This window comes from Monodon monoceros, unplaced genomic scaffold (genome assembly GCF_005190385.1).
Source record: "Monodon monoceros isolate NGI ecotype Baffin Bay Population unplaced genomic scaffold, NGI_Narwhal_1 Super_Scaffold_2, whole genome shotgun sequence".
Taxonomy (NCBI): Eukaryota; Metazoa; Chordata; class Mammalia; order Artiodactyla; family Monodontidae; genus Monodon; species Monodon monoceros.
In genome coordinates, this window is record NW_021703776.1 from 98,389,932 (window position 1) to 98,397,823 (window position 7,892).

The following is a 7,892-nucleotide window of genomic DNA, read 5'->3' on the forward strand; positions in this document are numbered from 1 at the left end:
GTCTGGGAAGATCCCACATGCCGCGGAGCAGCTGGGCCCATGAGCCATGGCTGCGGAGCCTGCGCGTCTGGAGCCTGTGCTCCACAACGGGAGACGCCACAACAGCGAGAGGCCCGCATACCGCAAAAAAAAAAAAAAAATGTGTTGTAGCTAAGAATTATAATCCAAAGTATTAAGCACTGATAAACACATCCTTTTATACACATGAGCCATGTATTTCAAAATTTTTAAAAAATTTGATGCTTTGGTGAGAAGTGCAATTGAATAATAAAGTTGTCTTTACTGACATTTTATAACATTATAAAATAAATATTTTTTAGGTATGAAGAAAAATAACTTCCAATCTAGAATTCTGAACCCAGGTAAACTAACATTCAAGCAAGAGGACAAAATAAAGACATTTCAGATGTGCAGAACCAAGAGCATTTATTGGAGCAGAGCCTCACAGAAGGAGAAAAAAGGGAGATGAACCCGGGGAGAAACAGGAGAATGCAAAGTTGAAGGATGACTCCCCTGTGGTACCTTCTCTCCTGAGCTAGGGTCTGCTACTTGATATCTTCATTTAGAGATCCTGTACGCTTCTCAAACCAAACATGGGCAAGAGGAAATTATTAGTTCTCACCCTTAACCTGCTCCCCACCCCTCAACTGTGTTGCCCAGCTAAGTAAAGGCACGATTCCCCCAGCGACTCTGCCAGACACCTGCCAGCCACTGTCAATTCATCCCTTTTGCATCCAAAGCCCACGGCAAGTCATGGCGGCTCTTCGGTGGGATGTGTCAGCATCTGAGCCCATCTGGCCGCACACCATCAGGACTTGCGGTCAAGGCCCTACTGTCTGTCCCCCACCAAACCCACTGTCGCACTCTCCTGACAGGTCTCCTTTCTCCCCGTCCATCTACTTCCACTGGGCACCAACGTGATCTTTTCAAACGTGAGTCAGATTCTGTGTCCCGCTTGGTTCAGCAGCTCCCTGCTCTGCTCGGAATGAAATCCCAAGTCCATCCTCCTTGGAACCCACAGGAGCTGGCCCTGGCTGCTTCTCCCCCCAGCCCCTTCCTTTCTTGTTCCCAGCGCTTGCCCCCAGCCGTACTGGTCTTTGCTGTTCCGCCAAAGCCTCAAACACGCTCCACCTTGAAGCCTGGCACCTTTCCCTGGACACAGGCCGGGGCCCCTTCCCATCACTCACTGCTCCGTCCAGAGTCTGCTCAGGAGCGAGGCCTCCTCTGGCCACTTTGTTTAAACTGCACCCCATCATTTTTCAGCCCTTTGCTCTGTTTTTGTTTTTCTCACAGTCCCTATTATGACCTGCATTACAGCAACATAGATTTTTATTAATTATCTGTCACCCTCACCGTGATGGAAGCTCCGGGAAGGCGGACCCTTCATCTGTTTTCTTCTGTGTGTCTGGCGCTTACTGAGCTCTCAAAACTATTTGTTGTACAAATGGATGAATAAACGTTAAACAAAGAAACGGATCAACACACAGACAAAGAAGTTCACCCTCACCTATAGGGCGGGCAGCATGCAATCCACCGAGGGGATGGACAGAACACAAAGGTGGGGGAAGGGCGAATCTGCTCTCTGCTTGAGCTGGGACGTCACTTTCTCCTGCCTTCAGACCTCAGCGCTCCTGATTCTGCAGCCTCTGGACTCAGACCAGACCTTACACTATTGGCTATCTTGGTTCTCAGGCCTCTAAGCTTGGATGGAGCTACACCACCTGCTTTCCTGGACCTCCAGCTTGCAGAAGACAGATGGTGAAACCTCTCAGACTCCATAATCACTGAGCCAATTCCTCATAACAAATCACTTTCTATTTCTATATATAACTATATGCATCCTAGTGGTTCTGTTTCTATGGACAACCCTGACCAATATGGTGACTCTATGTCCTAATTTGCTTGGGACAGTCCCAGTTGATGCGTGTGGTCCCAGCATCAATATGAATAGCATCCCTTTTCTCTCGCAAAGGTTTCCTGGTTGTATGATAAATAGATGGTTCTCCAACACATGATGAAAGTGTTACAAACTAGCGGGGAAAGGGCCAAATTGTTCAACAAATGGTACTGAAATAACTGGTTTTCCATATTAAAAACAACAACTACTACTACTACTTAAAAACCCTCACCACACAGAAAGGTAGATTCCGGATGAATTAAAGACCTAAATGTGAAAAAAAAATTTTAATTATTTGAATTAAAAATAGGAGACTTGGGCTTCCCTGGTGGCGCAGTGGTTGAGAGTCCGCCTGCCGATGCAGGGGACACGGGTTCGTGCCCCTGTCCGGGAGGATCCCACATGGGCCCGTGAGCCATGGCCGCTGAGCCTGTGCTCCGCGACGGGAGAGGCCACAGCAGTGAGAGGCCCGTGTACTGCAAAAAAAAAAAAAAAATAGGAGACTTTCAGGAACAGTTCTTGGAACTTTCTGAGATGCTGTTCCCGGGTTATATTCCTCAAATTTGGCTCAAATAAAATTTTCCACTTCTTTCATTTAAAAAAAAAAAAGGAGACTATCTTTATACTCTCAGGGAAGGGAAGGATTTCTTAACACAAAAGACACATACTGTTTCTTAAAGAAAGATAGATTGATTTGTTTTCATCAAAAGAAAAAGTAAAATATAATATTTTAAGATGAGTAACAGTTGTTTCCATGGAGAGAGGCGTGATACCATTCGCAGTCTTTCACCAAATTATCCTTATCTGGCTTAGTGACAGCTAGCTTGAACCATAGGTCAGATTTCCAAATCTGGTGATTTCATTTCATATTCCTTACTTCTGTTAAGTCATGATAACTTAAAGGTCATAAGGTATAGTAGCAAGTGTTTGGTGATCCTGGCAGATAACTATGGTTACTCAAATTTCTCACTAAAGACTGCTTTACTGCACTCACTCAGATATGAGGTTGACAAGCACATGGTCCTTAAACCTGGGAGTTGAGCACACCAACGTGGGAGAGAGCAGTGAACGTATTTCTAGTCCACTCTGGCTTTGGGAGGTATTTCCTTAGATTCTTCTGTAGCATTTGGATGTGGTTTTCACATATGCCCAGTAACACACCATTAGTTCCTGTCTCTACCGTGAATGAACAAGATCATCATGCACAGGTTATCAGCTAAACACAACTATTGAATTATTGTTCCACAAACAGGTCTTCTTAACCAAACAACAAGAAAGCATGGTATTAAAGCCCTGGAGTGATAGATTCTGGGTAGTCAAAATATTTGTACACCTGAGATATTCCACTTGTGCCTCAAGGCCACAGAAATGGGTCTTCTCAGCATTTTGAAGAAATGTTTTAATCTCCTCTCTCATTTCAAAAACTCATGCAAGCACTCTTAGCAGCCAAGATTTGTCCGTGTGGAAATGCAGAATCGTGTATTCACTCCCATTTCTCCCATTTCTGTGGCCAGGATGCTAAAATGATAGCTCCTGGGGGTAGCCGGCAATCCTGTGTTCCTTGTCCTGTAGCTGCGTTACTCCAACCTCTGCCTCTGTCCTCACACGGCCCTCTTCCTGTTTGTGTGTCTGTCTCTTCTCCTTTTATAAGGACACGAGTCATTGGATTAGGACCCACCCTAATCCACTATAACCTCATTTTAACTAATTACGAATAATATCTGCAAAGGCCCTGTTTCTAAATGGCTCACTTTCCCAAGTACCGGGGTTAGCACTTCCACATACCTTTTGGGGGGCACAATTCAACCGATACAAAAGGCTTGCCCGCTCCTTAGACACACAGAAGCAGCAGTGAGTTCCTGGAGTCTGAAAGCGGCGTCAAGAGTAAAAGGTACCCACTAGGGGTTGTTGACATGCAAGGGCTTGTAGCTCAGAGGCACAACTTTCTGGCTACAGATCAAGAGGACACTGGTTCAAATTCACATCCACCTTATTTATTCCCTACTGTTCCTCACAAAGAGGTCTGAGAAAGTGAACATGAGCTCAGAGGGAGAAAATAAAAACCTCAGGTAACACCGATGCACTGCAGTTGTAAAATGTCAAGTTGTAAAATGCCTCTTGGAGAAACGTTCTTCTCTAAAATCAGAGACAACTGCTGCGTGGATTTTATCAGTAAGAATGGAACTGCCCACTTTTCCCGGAGCTGATACCGTTCACCCAGTATCCCCGGAGCCCAGCACAGTTTCCAGCTCATGGCCAAGTGCTCAGAAACATTTGTTGCACACATGGGTGCCCATTTCTTCTCCTCGAAGAGCACTGAAATCTCAGCCTCTGCTGAAGGCACCACAGTGCCCAGCACACAGTAGGACCCTAAGAAATGAAAGTTGAATAAAAGCTCCAAGAAACCTCCAAAGTCAAGGACGTGGCTGCATCTCTAGAGAACTCCAGGCGTCCATGTTCCAACCTGGATACTCTCCTTTGTGGGGCCGAAGATACCCTCTCGTCCTCTGTTTCCTCATCTGTGATACGGGAGTAATAACACAACCCCCTGGGGCTGGATTTTTCTGAGACAAACTGGGATCTTCAGCTCGAATTGTGCTGCTCTGAATGGAAGAGGTGGGTCTGCTCCTTGACTTGCTTGAACGAGTTTTCCCCATATTGGGGAGAGGGGCAGAAGCTTCTTAAGATTTAGCTTCCTAAATGGTAAACTGGGAAGAGGGCTAACCCAGGACATAGAAGACCACCCTCGGGGCTCCCGGCAGGCACTGGGAGGAAAGGGAGAGGGTCTCAGGACACACGTCTTTGGTGGAGTAGAGGCACCAGTGCTCGGTAAACACACAGAAGAAGCAATGGTGAACAGGTGCCCTGGGTGTGACTGCGAGTGTGAAAGGGCCTGGTCACAGATGTGTGGATCTAGAGCAGTGGTTCTCAAAGCATGGCCCCAGACCAGCAGCATCAGCATTACCTGAGAACTTGCTAATCAGAAACTTTCAGGGGGAGCCCAGTCATCTTTGTTTTAACAAGCCCTCCAGATGATTCTGATGCACCCTAAAATTAAGAACCACGGGTCTAGAACAGATTTCAGAGGGTGAGCAGTCTGATCGTGGTCCTTGGTTTTCATCCTGCCTCTTCCCACCAGCTCTGGCTGACCCTGCGGCAAGTGATACAATTCCTAACCCATCCCCTTCTTGGGTGTTTCAGTACCTAAGTCTTCATGCAGGTGGCGCAGAAGAAGCCGAGGTAGATCTGTGGCAGGTGTTCCTCAAAGTGGGGTCTCCCGACCCTCTGTGAGGAGCTTGTTCCTAACCCCAGATCGCATCTGCATGTTTGACAAGCTCCCAAGATGATTCCTAAGCACAGGAAATCTGAGGACTGGCCCAAAGGGCGCAGTCCACGCACCAGATCAAATCCTAGTGTCCCCATTAGCTTTTCCCTGTTGTTCTTGAGCTGCACGGCACTCTGCTCCGCTAAGCCCACATTCTAGCCCCCTTGATGGTCCCGAGTAATTTCTTCAGAGGCTCCCGTTATGTAGTCTTTACATTTTCCGATGGATGGAAGATAGGGACAAGAGGAAGATGAGAGAGTCATTGGTTTAATTACAGGGTCCTGAACCCAAAGTCAGGAGGATGGATTCAGGTCCTGAGCCTATCTGTAAGGATCTGTGTGTGCTTGGGGGGACCAGTAATCCTGAATCTCTGTTTTCAGATCCCATTGCGAAGGGCACAGACTAGCGACCCTGAAGTCTCTTCCTGCTATAAATATCTGTGTCAGTGCTTTTCCAGAAAGAGCAGGGAGGTGGCTACAGGGAGGGGGAAACTGTTTCTTATTTTGCATCAAGGAAATAAAATTAAAGTGAGGCCAGCTTGGCAGCTTTCAGCAGGCCCAGCGTGATGAATATCTGTGGCAAAAATTTATAGGAATGTTGGGCATGGCTGCACAGGTATAAGGTAGTACTAAGGCCTGTACCTATGTCAGGGGGTGTAGCTCAGGGGTAGAGCATTTGACTGCAGATCAAGAGGTCCCTGGTTCAAATCCAGGTGCCCCCTGCTGTCCTTCACTTTTGCTAGTTGGAGCTGGTGTTGAAGGCTCTGCTCCTTTCCCTAATCCCGGGCCGCAGTACACCGAGCCTTCTCAAATCTGGGAAAAAGTCCAGGGTAACTTAAAACCCTGTCACTGAGCACTACAGCCCCAGAGTGATAAGTTCCTCCAACCCTGACTTTTTAATTTCACTTACCACAGGTCTTGTTCTACATAGGCTTGTTTCTACATGTTTTCATTGCCCTAAATCAGTGCTTGCTTGTTAGTGTTTAACAACCAGCTCTTGGGGTTGTTGCTACAAAGCACTTATTTGTAGTGTTTTCCAATTGCATGGTGTAAATAATCTCACCATATCCAATGTCAAGCCACAAACATAAGATCACTGATCATGGAGTTGGGAAGACATGCTAACAAGTGACTCTCCGGTGTAAGCCAGCTTGAACACACCACTGTCCCTAATCCATCTTCTCTATAGTGGCATGGGCTCTGTGACCCACCCCCTCACTCTATCCTCACGATGCTTACAGACATCAGAGCAGTGGATGTTATGGAATCATCCACTTACTTAAGACATATTTGAGTCCTAATCAATGCCAGACACAGGAAAGACAGAGCTCAGCAAGAACTGTTTGTGGTGAGCAAAGGAGTCAAATTAAGAAATGGTCAGGGGCTTCCCTGGTGGCGCAGTGGTTAGGAATCCGCCTGCCAATGCAGGGGACACTGGTTCGAGCCCTCCCGCGACTAGAGAAAGCCCCCGCCCAGCAACGAAGACCCAACGCAGCCATAAATAAATAATAAATAAATGGTCAAATGAACGATAAGGATAGCTAGACAAAAGGAGTGTGCTAATCCCTTAAGGGATTTTAAAGTTTAGGGATTGAGACTGAGGGTGGCACGTTGGCACGAGCTGGAAGAAGGGACACCTATAAGGAGGAAGCTGACCTCAGCAAGATGATAGGACATAGGCCCAAAGCACAGGTAAGGCACTTACCAAGGGGCTCTGTGGCCTTTAGGAATCCTGAGATCAGATGTTGAATTTTAAACTGTCCTTTTCCATGGCGTGAAACCTTGCGATATCTTCAGATCCTCAGGACAGCGGGCTACACAGACACGGGTCCTGTGTCAGTGATTCCTTGGGTGTGGAGGAGGGGGCTTTGCCCAGGTATGGGGCTGGGCAGGGACTGAGAGTGGTCTCCCGCGGCCTCTCCCTGGAGGCCAGGCCAAGATTGTCAACACTGTATCCCAAAGTTCTGGGAGGTGATCAGCAACAAGGCCAGCGGAGGCCCATGGAAGACTAGAGCGGCTACAGGGAACAACTCTGGGATTGCTGGGCCAGACATTCCCTTTCCCCAAAGAGTCCAGAGGAAGAGAACTGTCGGGGTGGGGGATTGGGGAAGGGCTCTCTGGGCGGCAGGCCCCTCCTCCTCGTTGGACCCGGCCTTCCTCTGCTCCTGTAAGCCTCTGTCAACCAGAGCAGGTTTGCCCCAGAAGCCCACCTTCTCCGAGCTGTACTAACCGGGGTCTTCCAGACCAGGAATGAGGCTCGTTGGGCTCAGCCGGGGTCCTCTCCCCGGAGTCCGCCACCCTCCCCCAGCCCCGCTGCTTCCTTTCTGACCTGGAGAATGGTGGGCTCACGCTTCGTTCATTCATCACATTTACTTGAGGGCCTACTACGTGTCAGGAACTTATGGGGTTACCACAATCAACAAGATAGACCAGCAAATAGTCACACAGATATAGCGGCACACGGGTCAATGCTATGGCGAGCGCGGGAGCGGGGTGACAGATCTGAGCATGTGCTGGGCTCAGGCAGCCACTCTGACCCACACACTATCCCAGCCGAGCGGTCTGGCCTGCAGCCCCCTCCGCACTTCTCGGGACCCGCTTCCCCCACGCCTCCCCGGCGGCCCTAGTCAAGGTCGGTTTACGGGATGCGTCCTCTGGGAGAGGCGGTTCC

General features: G+C 48.4%; 1 non-coding gene across 1 annotated transcript; it reads left to right on the forward strand.

The window, feature by feature from the left end:
• The first annotated feature begins 5,871 nt into the window (after positions 1–5,871).
• TRNAC-GCA lies at positions 5,872–5,943 on the forward strand. Its single transcript has one exon. It is a non-coding gene; the product is annotated as a tRNA-Cys (tRNA).
• Positions 5,944–7,892: the final 1,949 nt, after the last annotated feature.